At 43.6% G+C, this 14802-nt stretch overlaps 1 long non-coding RNA gene across 1 annotated transcript in view; it reads right to left on the reverse strand.

The window, feature by feature from the left end:
- LOC129385422 (uncharacterized) overlaps positions 1-14539 on the reverse strand; it is a 30498-nt gene extending 15959 nt beyond the window's left edge. The window contains exons 1-2 of the long non-coding RNA XR_011895500.1: positions 14517-14539; positions 9060-9235 (exon numbers count right to left, since the gene is read on the reverse strand). This is a non-coding gene — a long non-coding RNA (uncharacterized lncRNA). The remainder of the gene's footprint in view (positions 1-9059; positions 9236-14516) is intronic.
- Between the last annotated feature and the right edge of the window lie 263 nt (positions 14540-14802).

Below are 14802 nucleotides of genomic sequence, written 5' to 3' on the forward strand. Positions count from 1 at the left end.
ACCACAAGGCCAACACAGTAAGTGCCGGTAAGTTCACACAGGCATGCATTTACCACAGTCATGCGCCTTTGCTGGTTTCGTAGGTTTACTTGAGCAGAGTATGCACATAGATATTTTATATATCTCGGTGATGCAGCAACACATTGATTTGCTTAGTACTTTTTAACCTCTCGTAAGTAGCTAAAAATTTCGCATAGTGCAAAAGTCTTTCATAAGAAAAATTAGGCCGCTGAACTGAAAACGATTAGCATTCTCGAATTGCAGCGACATACAGTATTTCGGAAATCACGTGCCTTTAGCATTTGTAGGGGCCATTCTGAGACGTCCGTTGTTTTGACTATGTGGGAAAAATTCCGGTATGCTTCCCATTGCTGTGGCAATAACAAGCTAAGGTTACCCATGAGCAGGGCGGCACTGGGACGATTGCATGACGCTGACGCAGTCGTGGCCATAAAATGACGTAAGAGGAATGACGGTGGTGGCAACGACAAAGGCAATATGAGGACGACGGCATGACTACAATGAGATGACGATTCCTAAGTGATGATGGTGGTTAACGACGACAGCGTGACGACGAAGGCATCAGGACGATGCGTCGACGCTGACTGTATGACGACAACGACACGACAACGGTACGGCAACCGATGCTAGATAGCAGCTGTCTGACGACGACGCAATGACGACGAAAGCATGGCAATGGCCGCATAATCACGATTGAATGACTGCACCATGCATACTACAGAATGACGAAGAAGGAATGACGCCGTTAGATCGACGAAGATTTTGCGACGGCACATTGTGACAATAGTATGAAGACGACTGCGGCTACAATGGCGAGGTGACGATCCGTTGAGGCGAGAGGAATGACGAAGCTACAGATACGGCCATGGAACTACAGCGATGGCATCACGACAAAGGTATGGCAAAACAATACATGACGAATACGCAATGACGAAGATGGCATGTCAAAGATAATAGGGCAATTAGAACGGCAACGAAAGTATTATGATTTGGCATGACGAAGACTGTTATCAAGTAGCCTGCATCACAACGACGTTACGACAAAGGAGGGATGACAAAGCTTGAGGGACGATGACGGCACGATGACAGTGTCACAATAACCGAAGTCTAACGACGACGCAATGACGGCGATGGCTGACAACGGTGGCATATTATCGTTTAAATATGACGACGTTATTGCGATAAGATAACAACAAAGAATCGACGTCGACAGAACGACGAAGGTGGTACGACAAAGTCGGCATGGACAAAAATTGCATGACGTTCCAGAAGTGAAGAAGAAGATAAAGCAAAACATGACGACGAATACATCACCACAATGTTATAACGACAACTATGTAACGACGATAACATTACGAGGGTCGGGTAGGCTGGCAGATGCCAAGATGAAGATGGAATGCATTGGTGGAATGAGTGCGATTAAACAGGTGAATAAATGCGATTAAATGACGACAGTACGATTACAACAGCATGGCGAAGGGCTGATTGACAAGGGCGTAGCGATAGAGCAGGTATTAGGACAATGGTATGATGCTAATGATGTGATGAAGAGAGGAAAATGACAGCGTGACGACGATGATGCCATAACGACAGCATAGCGAGTGTCGGATAACGAAGTTAGAATGACGTCAATGGAACGACCGTGACGGTATCACTACAGTCTAACTGTGAATGCATGACGATGACTCAATGACGAGGATGGCGTGTCAGCAATATGAGGCTAATGAGGTAAAAACGAAGGCATGACGACAATGGCGTGACGACGATGCTACTGTGGTGAAGAGGAAGTGAGCACAATAGCATCACGACGCTAGTGTGACATCGAAAGCATGATGACTGTTTGACGACGACTGCGTGACAAAGCCGGCGTGAAGAGAATTGATGACAAAGATGTTATGACGAATGTGCAATGGCGACGATGTCACCACGACCACAAGCGCATACTTGATTGCCCAACCTACTAGACAACTTGGGTTACTTGGGCGGTGTGGGAGCCGAGTTAAAAAGAGCATTATATATATATATATATATATATATATATATATATATATATATATATATATATACTGAACATGCCTAAAGTTGCCAGTGAATGGTATTCGCATAAAAGAAGTTACGTCAGAAGGCACTACACTATGGCAACCGCAAATTGCTCGAGTTTGTAGGAATTCATAAATGCTTTTAAGCGTAAAAATGAGGACATGAGAAGGCAAGCCATACAGCACAATGATTGTGCGTTAAGTAAGGCTTAAACTATGTCTCTCGACCGTAACTCTGTTCCCATACGGGCAATATAACGACACATCGTATTCCTTAATTGGCGCTTATTTAACAAGTGAAGTAGTCATACTCAGACATTAGTTTGTTCGGCTGTATGCGACTCACTCCGACATCGTCCCACTTTGCTCTGGCACTCACTTGCCAAAGTCGCTCATGAGCATATCACCGTAGTGACGCTGACGGAATGACGAAGGAGGAGTTATGTCAACGGAATGGCAAAGGCGGTATAAAGACGATGCCATGACGACAGTAAGACGTCTATTGACTGTCGTCAGCTCATCTTCACGGAGTGGCATGGCTGTCAATTTTTTCACTTTTTGGATGGCGGTATTTATCGGCATCTCCAGGCGTGTGAAAGCCAGTGTTCTCATCGATTTGGTGCCCGCGCAATTAACTCGAGATGAGTTCAGTTGTCACCATCTATTCAACGATCACGCACATCACTGTTGCTTCGTTAATTCAACCTTCTTTGTTTAGGCTGATCCAGGGACCAGGAAAAGGATTTGGTTCGTAGTCAGCGGGTGTGTATGCTCGTGGAACGAGTTGCGGCCGGGGAAAACGCCAGTCGCGTTTAACTTTTCCATTTGCTTCATTATTTCCACGAGTGACGGCTCGTCGCAACGCTGGCATATCCTCGGAACCGTATACCCGTAATATAGGTCACATGAGGTGGAAAATAAAATCACGCGAAACAGCGTGCATGGTCGAACACTGCAATAACGGTTAAACCCATAAACAATATGAATGTCACCCGTAACATAGTCTGGTTTTTCCCTAATTGCACAGCACTTTTCATGCAAAATTGTCAACTGGAAACAAGAGTCCGAAGGAGTTGAGAAATTAAGCGATCTACTAAAGAAGAGAGCCAAGGCAACACCCAAACAGGAAGGAAAAACGAAAATTCACAAATATAAGCTTTGCTTGTGAAACTATTTATAGATGAACGCGTTTTGTTTAAAAAGGAAGTAGCGAAAACGCCGCCGGAAATGGAGAAGAATTCCGCGTGTTTTGAATGACGCTTCTACAGTTATCAGTCGAGCGGTCTGACGTATCCACTTCTCTGCTGTGCTAATGTGGTTGTTTTTATAGCCTTCCGCGGAGGGCGGAGTGCGTCTAGAAGCGCAGCGTCCTGCACTCTTCGCGCTTGTACGGGACTGGTGACCACACATCGTTACGCAACTTCCCAATTAATAACACGAGTAGGCTTTGGCACTGAACTTGGTAGAGCTGCAAACGAGGGATCCAAAAGAACTGTGATTGTTCCGCAAATATATATATATATATATATATATATATATATATATATACTTCATAGTTCTTCCAGAACTAATTCAAACAACGCTACTAGAAATCCTTATTTTACACTTTCGCTTGTTTACTTGTTCTTCGTAGTGTTCTTCCTGCGCGAGTCCATTTGATGTGATTCCTTGTTTTCTAAATAAAGGACAGGTATCTTACAGGCGTACCTGTGATGTACGCCTTATTTTATTTCTCTTTTGTGGGCTTGCGCATCTTTGTTGCGAATGGTGGGCAGTATTCACATTTGTACTAGTAAAGGTAACTCCCCCCCTCATTCGCACAGAAATGTTACCTTGGGTTGCCTCCCCTCCCCCCCAAAAAAAATCCTGCGTACGTACCTAGTGAGATGACAATGAGCGTGAGATGACAAAGGTATGACGACGGCTTTATTATGAAGCCTGTTTGACGACGACGCGGTGATGACGACATCACGAGAGTTGGATGACGAAACTAGTGATGGCGATAGCACTACCACGACGACGTGACGACGACGGCATACTGACGGAGGCAAGATCATTGTAATCGGCCTATTTTGTCGTGTACTACTGGAGATGGCCTTTCTGCGATCTTCAATAACCCCTGTCCAGCGCAATATGCTTCCAACTTGCACCAGCAAACTTCCAAATGTGATATACCCAACTAGGGTTCATTGGCGTCCTCGACGGCGCACCCTTTCTTTTGACAAATATTCTGTAACTCTAATTGTCAACCGGTTATCTACCCTGCGCGTTAGATGGCCTGCCCAGCCTTATGTCAACCACAATATCGGCTATCCCCGTTTGCTTTTCTTATCCACGCAGTTCTTTTCTTGTCTCTTAAGGTTACCCCTAACACTTCTCGTTGCATCGCTTGTTGTACGGTCCTTAACTTGGGCTCGAGCTGCTTTGTTAACATCGATGCTAGAATGAAGTGATTGTACACGTTTCGTTTGAATGACAGTGATATAAACGGAGGCATAATCACGTCCGAGTGAAGAGAGCAAGATTATAATAGAGTGATCAAAAAGATTGACATCAATTGAACGCCCTATTTGATATGATGAAAATGGCACGACGACAGTGAGATGATGTTCCTGAAGAGATGATGATGGTGAAACGACATCGTGAGGAGGCAGCATGACGGCAATGGTATGAGGACTACTTTGTCCCAATGTTGGCGTGAAGACGAAGGCATGACGAGAGTGAGATAACGAAGTAAAGATGACGACAATGGTGGACAATGACGGAATCATCATAATGGTGTAACAGCGCATGAATGATGGCCGTATGACATTCATGGTGGGATGATGACGGCATGGCGAGAGTCAGCAAACGAACTTACGACGAAGGTGCCACGACCACGCCGGCGTCACCACGGTGAGTACATGCCTATTGGCCTAAGCTGTCAGACGATTTTGACGACTGGGTGGAAGTAGAAGGTTCAGCACGATGGCATGACGAGAGTCATATTACGAAGATTGCATGACGACATTTCAACGACTACGACGGCATCACAATGGCGGAGTGACAGTGAATGGATTAAAACTTTATGACGATGATAGCGTCACGATGTTGTAACGAAAGTCGGACGACAAAGCTGCAATGACAACGATGCAACGACTACCATGGCACCGTGCCCACGAGCACATACGTAATAGCCCGAGCTATTTGAGAACTTGTGCCACTAGGTCAGAGTAGAAGGGATGGCGACGATGATTTTGCGAGAGTCAGATCAGGAAACTGTAATGACGGCGATAGAACCACTACGATGACATCATGACCAGGAGACCTACCTTGTGGCCCAGCCACGCAGACCACTTGAGTCACTAGGTCAGTGACAGTATGGTTTATCGCAGCAATGACAACAGCTTGGTTGCGGTAGAAGGACGATGAAGGAAGGATGTCTGTGCAGCGTCGAAAGCGTTATGACGAGGATGGTACGGCAGTGGTGGCATGACGATAATGTGATGACATTTCAGAAGGAATGACAAATGTACAATGATGTCGCGACAACGACTGCGTGACAACGATAGTATGGCTACGACTGTGAAACTACGATGACATGACAATGGCAGAAGGATGAGACTCTGGCATGACGAAGTTAGAATCGCGTATATGTAAGCACCACGATGGCATAACAACGACAGTATGACAACAAAGCATGATGACTCATTCATAACTACCCAACGACGACGATCAGATGAAAATGGCAGGAGGACAATGCGATGACGAAAGTGTATGACCACGATCGCGCTACGACAGCTGTGTCACGAAGACCGAATGCGACGACGGTGTGACGACAACGGCATGTAGCCCAGTAGGATGATGATAATGCTGATGAAATAAACTTTAGTTAAAAAATAAAGCCGACGATCTTCAGCAGGTGGTTGGCTTCCTTAGTCTAGGATGCCATGGCCCTCGGCTCTCCGCGTCTTGCTCGGTCCACCAGTCGTTTTTTGTCCTGTGGGTCAGCGCTGGTCAGCAGGTTGTCCCACTGCTCGCCTGCTCGTTAGATGACGCTCTGTTTGGTGGAACCTCCGTGACACCATTGCACTGCCAAACATATGATAGAGCGTATTTGGTTTTCTGTAGAGCTTACATGTTATTATATATGTGTAGCGTGGGATGTATTTGTGTAATAATGTGGGCAGGCGACAAGGAATTTGTTTGAAGTTATCGTAGGCGCGCGGCTTTCTCCCTACTAAGTCACAGGAGGCTCTACGAGTAAACAACTAGACGCCTTACAGGAAGGCGTTGATTGTACGGAGACGAATCTCGAAGCGTGCGGCCTCTCTCATGCTCCTGAAAAATCATAACTGCTTGTACAGCGCAGAAGAAGGAGAAGTTGACCGCCGCCTTCAACGCTCAACCCTAAAGTTGAACTTAATGTCACCATCATCCCATCAGTTGGTATTCTGAGTGTACTTGGGCTAGTTCTCCAAAACGACGAAGCGGGCTCAGCAACCCAATAGAAGTTTCAAGGTACCATCACTCAAGTCACACATCTGGTAAAACGAGTGGAGAGCAAACGACACGGGTTCAATAAAGAAGACACCCTAAACCTAACGCAAGCCCTAGTCTCCAGCCGCATCAGCTACGGCACTCCGTGTTTGGGCCTGAAGAACGCGGAAAAGAAGTTGAACATTCTCATCGTCTAGGTGCTTAACTTGCATTTGGGCGTCTGGCAAGAACGTCATCTGAGAAGCTACTTGAACTGGCTGTTCACAACATCTGAGAGGAGTTAGCGGAAGCCCACAGAATCAACGAAATCGAGCGACTCAAACTAAGGAAACCAGGTAGACCCATCCGGCGCCGACTTGGATACAGAGAAGGGCTCAAGTGATGCAATGAACACAAACACATACCTCTCCAACTCAGAGAGTGTAGTACTGTTTTTATTTACCTCGCAACGTGCACCCGGTGTACCACATGGGCAGACGAGAGGCAAGAATCGGAGCACTCGAGAAGGCGTACGAGAAAGATGCCGAATCGAGACACGTCGACGCTGCTCAATACCCGAGCAAGAGGGCGCACGGGGTCAGCATCACAGAGAAAACAGGAAAGGACATTAGTGCAGCAACATTCAATCTGAGCGACACCGACTTGGCAGAAGAGGCAGCGACTTCGCTCGCTACAACAGCCTGTCAACGACGACTACAACGACAGCATCATACCAACTTGGCGGCCCACTGGTATGGATAGGATATATAGATAGGCTCAAGACGAACGAAGTACACAAATAATGCTAACTGCATTAAAATATCTAATCAATTTTAGACGAGAGAGTAGCAAGTACTAGAGGTGAATCCGAAATGATGTCGGTATAATCTTTATAGATTTCTAAAACAGTGTCAAATCATGAAGCTGGAACCGGGACGGCACGGCATCGGAACCGCGAGCACATATCTAATGGCGCAAGCTGATAGACAAGTTTGGTCAAGTGGTCGTGATGATAGGCGTGATAGATATATAAGCTTCAGACTACTTAAACAAGCAGTTAATGGTAATCGCTTTAACAACGCACGGTTTTGCAATACTACTGTACTACTGTGGTGTTACGATGGTAAAACACGGCGATACAGCGGCAACAAGAACGTTGTCACGCGCATGCTTTGGGACATGCAGAACTTTCAGACGATGCGACTCAGGTGCAAGACGTAGATTTTATCGTTTAAAAAGCTTCGCGGGCTACCGAACAGCTCATTAAAAATGTGCCGCTGGAAGTATCGCTTACCCTTGTGGCATGGTGATAAAAGAAGTGCCACCCATAAAACGCAGTGCCATATAGGGCAACAGGTCGCTACATCCAAAAACATCCTAAACGCCTTCTTCGATAGCGGCTGAGGCAGATCGATCATACCTTTTTCTATTACTAAATTGTTGTATCTTCGACAACCCAACGAACGTGCCTATGGTCACTAATATCCAGCTTCTAATCCTGCTGGTCAGAAGAGTCGCGCATAATAAATGCGCAGATGGTACTAATAGCCATGCATTTTCACTTTCCCATTTCGAGCAGCTCTGGCTTTATAAACTTCAGCAACGAACGGAAACAGGATCGATAAAATGGTGGTATGTAACGAAGTACAGAAAGTTTACTTGCGTTAACAATGTCAATGATCATTCCCAATACAATTTCAGCATTGCTCGTCCATTTGTATATAGCATTAAAGGTGTGTTTTACCCACATTGAAAATATCAAGCAGAAAACCCGAGGTGTGTTGAGCGAATAAGTCTATGCGAGTACGCTACAATTGGCATGGGATCACAAGTTGGTACGACTTAAGACGTATAGAAACATCATTATGATAAATGAGGACGTGCAGAGTCACCCGTGATACACGATTGCACAACTGTCGAGAAATGGCAATCTAAGTTTGCTATCACCAGCCTATAAAGAGTTGCATGGAGCTAAGTTCTTGTGTATATTTTTCTTTATGATATCGGTTACCAACCTTGAAGAAGAGATAACTCAAGCCTGATCACATCACTGTAAAGGCGAATTCGGAGCGAACATGGGGAAATATTTTATTTCATTAAGTGCACCACGATCTTGTTTTTTTTTAAAATAAAGTAAGCTTGCCATTCGAAGAGCAGTAATTCGTGTCGGAACATTTTATTATTTAGTCCAATAACACTTTGCGAACAAAATATCTGTTTGACTGCTAAATCAGCTCATGATTTAAACTTTTCTAAATGAATCAAAAGGCAGTCGCAAACTTCGGAAAAATGAGCGTTTTGCTATTACCTGAGCTACACGCATTTATTGTTAGCTACCACTTTTATGCGCGATATTTGCTCCTTCAATATGTATTATGTTGTGTATTGGGATTGGACATTAATATTTTTGTAGTATTGAATGATGATATATTGCATCTTGCGTACTCACTGCCGGCCTAATCCTTACGGTAAAGATGACGGTACGAGTACAAATAAAGATTATGGTACTGCTCGTCAACATAATTAATGCCATGTACTTACGTTTTACCTCCAGACACACGCTCGTAAAAGAAATCGTAGTCATAATCAGGACCCTGGGCTAAATTTGTTCTGTTCAGTTCATATTTCTTATATTTGGCGCACTGCGCATTGTACTCCGTGTAGACTGGTCTATAGTTGGATGAATATACCCATATATATTGCGTGGTATTCAGCATCTGAAAAATAGGATTTGTTGAACCACGTATGATTGGGAAAATCACCTAATCTATCTCATTACTTTAACAATGTACCCAAGCTAGATTTTTGTGTACCCTTAAATGGGTGTTAGAGTCGATGATGCTACAATATCCGTGCAGCTTAGTAGTTTCGTAAGCCCAAACTACTCCGACACACCATATCATGCGCATATACAGGCAGTACCCATAACCACGCCATAATTTCTTTACAAACAATGACTTCCATGCGATTTTTAATTGTTACTGTGTATTGTCGTTGTTCTTGGTACTGCTAGTTCCATTAAAAACGAAGCAGTCCGTCGCGCTTCTGGTAATGCATTTGAATATACGTATTGGCATTGAAGCTACAACTCTAAAAGCCTATCGGGATTGCAATAATTTTTATTTGCTTTGCATGATGAAGTTGTCATGCACACAACCATTATAACACTGTATATTCTATGTTCTGTGTACAGTCCCAAAGCAGGACAGACGCACGCAGTATGCTGCTGCATGTGTGTAGCCAACATCAAATCAGGAATGAACGTTGTTCGGCTGCACTTGCGTTGTGCATAATTACAACTGAGAAATGATCTGTGATATCAAATATGGCGAGCGTACAAGCCTTCAAGTGAGAATGCATGGTGCAAGCAAAGCCACATTTATTGGCATCTTGTAGGCTGAAAGATAATCACTCGCAACAGCGTCTTTCTGAATTGGTTTGAGCATACATTGGATGAATGCGATGAACAAGGACTTAGTCTGTTGAGCCCTGCGATAAGTGTGTGTGAGGGTACCACACTTTCCCGCCGTTTGCTTGTGAGCAAATTGCCTCGTCATTTTGTGAAAGAAAAACATGCAGCAATGTTACTCGTACCTGTTTCACGCTGCTCTGTAAAGAAATGTGTATCTTATATATTTCAGTCCCTTTACAAAGGCTAAGTACACCGATCTTCTGTCCGTGTAGTTCGCCTTCGCCTTTCCACATAAGTAGATGGCGGAAGGGGGACAAAATAATACCGAATGCTATGGGCATTGATATCTCACAGCTCTGGAGTCGTTGTCAGGTTTACCCACAGCCCCACGTAATCCCATACACTTCAAGACCACACGTAGATACTGAAATGGTAAAATTGAGGTAGAACGTCTTCCCTGTTGGATACACGTTGTGCTTCTTATGATTGAGTGGCAGTGGTCATTAAGCATACACACATAATATAGACCTTTATTTATTCGCCACATTCAGAACAATAAAATATTCATGCTTAGATATCTTGTAGAGATGATCGAATCGGCTTGAAAATGACAATGACAGACAATTGACTGTCAAGAAGAAAGGCGACATTCGGAGATGCGCTACTTAAGCCCTCTGGCGTTCCAGTGAAACACATACATTGCAAACCACCATAGTAACTCTATAAGCGCTTTATCCCTCAGACCAATCATGACTTTATTTTAGTGCATTGTTATAGCCTATTTTCAAACATCTTGTCTTTCTCAAAACTTTTGCAGCGTTTTCAAACAATTTAATTCATACATTACGTTTACAACCCTAATTTGCCTCTTCGCTTAGAAATCCATCTGTAATTTTCGTTGTCAGAAACGCTACAGTCGGAAACAGGAAATATATTTGATGCTACAACGCTTGAAAATCAAATATTGTGCCAAGCAATGTTCGGCACGAAAAAAGGTTTTCACCCATGTCACTGCTAAGGTAAGTCACGAAGTGTGAGAAATTTCATGACAATGAAATGGTACATAGCGCTCTGGCGCAGTGCACACCAGTTTGTGGCTACCTTTCAATACAAAGTGCCAAAGTGCGCCATTTAAAGAATACGAAATTTGAGCGCTGACAAAGTGCTGCCATCTAGGAATTAGAGGAAGAACTAAGTGTATGCACTCCATTCATCAAGATCGCTTTGGGAACTGGATTATTGCCGTGGACAAGCTCAGGAAAACTGTGTCAGTACCGCGCTGACGAGCTGGGCTCGTCCAAGGCGCTTAAGGACCTAAATGACGGCGTGTCGCGGTCAAGTTCGTAACGGCATGCTAAATATGAAAGCCATCTATCAGGGAATGCCAAATAACGATGTGTTGGCGACACGCAGCTAGCGTCATTTTAGAAATAGGGGACAACTTCTAAAGCCGCGATATTCGAGGAGACTGTGCAGCGTGCTGCTACCGTGCAATTCATTTGGCGCCTCTTGCTTGTAGTATCCATTTGGTGGCATTATGGTTGAATGCGGCAGCTGGTCTGACGGAAGACGAAGTGCCAATGTCGGCGTGTGCCCCTTTTCGTTAAGTTCTTCGGCGGTGATACTTTGGCACAAAGGAGCGGATTCTGCGTCTTATAGCACATGTCAATGATCAGAAGGAATAAAGACAGCTACAGAATTTTTTTCATGATTCCCGCTGTAGTGTCACTGCATGCTCGAATCATTGATCTTAATTCGATATTGTAAACCACTCACAGGCTTTCAAATAACAATGCCATGGAAAGCTTCTGGTACTATGTCATTTGTTCATGGTGTGTCGTCTGACACCTGTAATCGTTTATTCTCCTTAACCACAACCACCTCAACCAAGAATGATGGGGCCTACCTGATCGGAAGTCGCAAGCTGTTTGTGGGATTCTCGAGCAAGAAGGGTAGCGCGGAGCCATCAGTGAGATTCAGTACTCACAGTTTGCACACTTGCTCACGATGCCGTGTGAAGTAAGGATTATTTCATGCCACGTTGAAGACGTGGTGATCATCGCAAAGCTGTCGCGGATGCCTGTGTACAGTTGAGTCGTCTGGCACAACGTGTTCACCAATATGCTTCCGTGTTTCGTATACGTGACCTGATATGACGACAGCGCACCGGGAAGGTCACCAAATTTCTTCTCATTCATTGGACCATGAAGGGTGTGGCAGCTCACAGGATTTACAGAAAAGGAAGGTAAAATACTGAATAAAGCAAGCTTGTTATATTTTTGTGTTCTTGTTCTTGATGTTGATGATGAGAATGGCGTAGTGTTGAACGTTTCATTTGGGGTAGTGGGAACATTTTAAGAATCTGTGGACCCTGATGTAATGTTACTGAGTGGTGTTTCTAATCCCCTGACTCAGAAATGCCCCTTACCTTGAAGGAAGGACTTGATTTAGTAAAATACACCTCAACATCGGTTCTCAAGGACTACCTTTATGCCTAGAACAATAGGGTCAAAGGAACGAAAACTCGATATCGTTAAAATTTTAGCACGTGCCCATAATTTCCACAGGATTTTGGTGAATATACTGCCATGTTCTTTTCATAGCGGCGAGCTATTCGTCTAGGTTGTCGGCTGTGCTGTTCACAGTTTGCCTTGTGTTTCCTTTAGTAGTCGAACAGGGAGAGGGGTCAGGGTGCTCATTGCTTTCGCTACGTCTAGGAGCTACGTTCTTGTACTGCGCGGTGCCTGGCATGCCACATCAATTTTTTTCAGTGCTGTGTAGCACACATTTTTGTATTTGTAGCAAGATGTCTCTTGTTTAATGACTCCCTCTAAGTGTCGCTTCGAGGGCACCCTCCATTCCATGCTGTGCAGTCTAGCATTTTCTTTGCTTCATCATTGTGGAAATGTACCAGCGCCTTTCATAAAGTGGTTTCATGGGCTCTGAAACTATGCACGTACAGTGCGTTCTACAGCACGCCTTGCTAGCAGTACGCGGCGCGCACGAAACAGCGCTAGAGACTTCTCTACACACCACTGCTGTAAAAAATATGGAATTTATGCACAAGAAATGTGACATTACTATGCATGCCCAAGCTATACAGGAATATGTTAAGCTTATAACTTTGCGAATTTCTTGCATGGAAAATGAAATATACCACGCGAAGTGTCCAAAAATCAAAATTTTTTACGAACCATGTGTATGCCCGGTCACATAACCGTTCGCCACCACACTCTGTGCTAGGCAAAGAATTATTTTGTCCAAGGCCAGAATATATTTGGGAAATCATATATTCCCGAACATTATTATTACGTTTCCTATACAATAGCAATATTTTCAGCTTGCGCCGCCAGTAATGCTACTCATGCAAAGTTCACGATTTTTTTTCATAGTGACGTCTGAAAAACCTAATATACGTGAAATTACCCATACGTCCCATTTTCACTTGTATATCGAAGCTCACTCCTCCACTTAAAAAGTGTGTGTCAATCCTGGCCAAGTATTTTGGGGAAGAAATACCTTCGCACCCATTTTTGATAACTTTCCATATTCACTTATTTTAACAACTTCGAGGCCAAACGGCTTATGAAAGGACAGTGGTTACAGTCGATACAAAAGGGCTCTAAAGCAGCAAAGGTGTAATACATATACACACAAGAGTGTCTTTGTTGTATAAAGCTAGCTAAGTAATTTATCAGTTACTCTTCGTCAACTGTGTTGGTGGCAATGTGCGAAGGTATGTAATTACAACCTTGTGATATTTGCGAAGGGATGACTGAAAGAAAGCGTTATTTCTGGATGACGAAACTTCAACTTGATGACCATGGTCTATCCGACGCGATACCTAATAAAGAAGTAAAATCTGTTGATTGTACAGAAAGTTATAATGAAACACGTGATGAAGACAATGACCTGGAACTTTGCGACGGTGTGTGAAAAATGACAGGTTAGAGGTTAGATTTCATAGCACTCATACTGAGTGCTAAAGAACTAAGCTACAGCAAGCAAAGCTTTTCAGAACTATTTTTGAAAAGTTATATTAGGTTATGATGGCTCGGGTCGAAAACGGATGCTGAGAACTGGAGTTCTGAAAGCATTGGAGAAATGTAGAGCTAGTGTTGTAGCTTGAAGACTCCACGGGAAAACCTACTTCAAAGTTACACTCATTCCATATGTATTTTTATCCTCGTCGCCATTCAGTTCTATTCATATATTCGAGCCGTCGTTTTCTTTGGAACTCTCTGCTGGAGACGACAAATATAATGGAATAGATACAAAAAATAAAACGGATTCTTACACTGTTCGGTTATCCCAAATAAGGCAGTTCACATTTGCCAGAGGATTTCTTTATCATGCTTCAAATCAGGATTTTTGCGCGCTTTCATGCTGACGGCTGTTGAGTACCAAATGTGCTTACAGGTCGGCCACAGAATAGCGAAAAGATTACTATTTCAGATATTTTATATGAACATTATTAGGCTTACCAAAAGGCACCTAAGTAGACAATATTGCCGTATTGTAGAGATGTACTACATAACTACGGAGATCTCATACAAGTGGAGTTTAGAAAAAAAAAAGATACTTACATCAATAAGTTTTGATCCACTACCTGAAACGAACATAAAAGACAATAATAATACTGCTGGCGTACGCTTTTTACTTTGAAACTAAACGAATAGAATTTCAGCATGTATACTGATGCAATCTTTCAAAAACAAAACAAGGCTTTACCATCACTTTAGAATAGGTCAAAGATGAAGAAAGCGAAAGCCTGCACGTTCACTAGACAATTATTAACTTAGTTGACAATCTCAATCCTAACGCGTTGTTATTTCCTAATAATTATTTTCTCCCACCAAAGGCCGTGGAATC

Source organism: Dermacentor andersoni, chromosome 7 (genome assembly GCF_023375885.2).
Source record: "Dermacentor andersoni chromosome 7, qqDerAnde1_hic_scaffold, whole genome shotgun sequence".
Classification (NCBI taxonomy): domain Eukaryota; kingdom Metazoa; phylum Arthropoda; class Arachnida; order Ixodida; family Ixodidae; genus Dermacentor; species Dermacentor andersoni.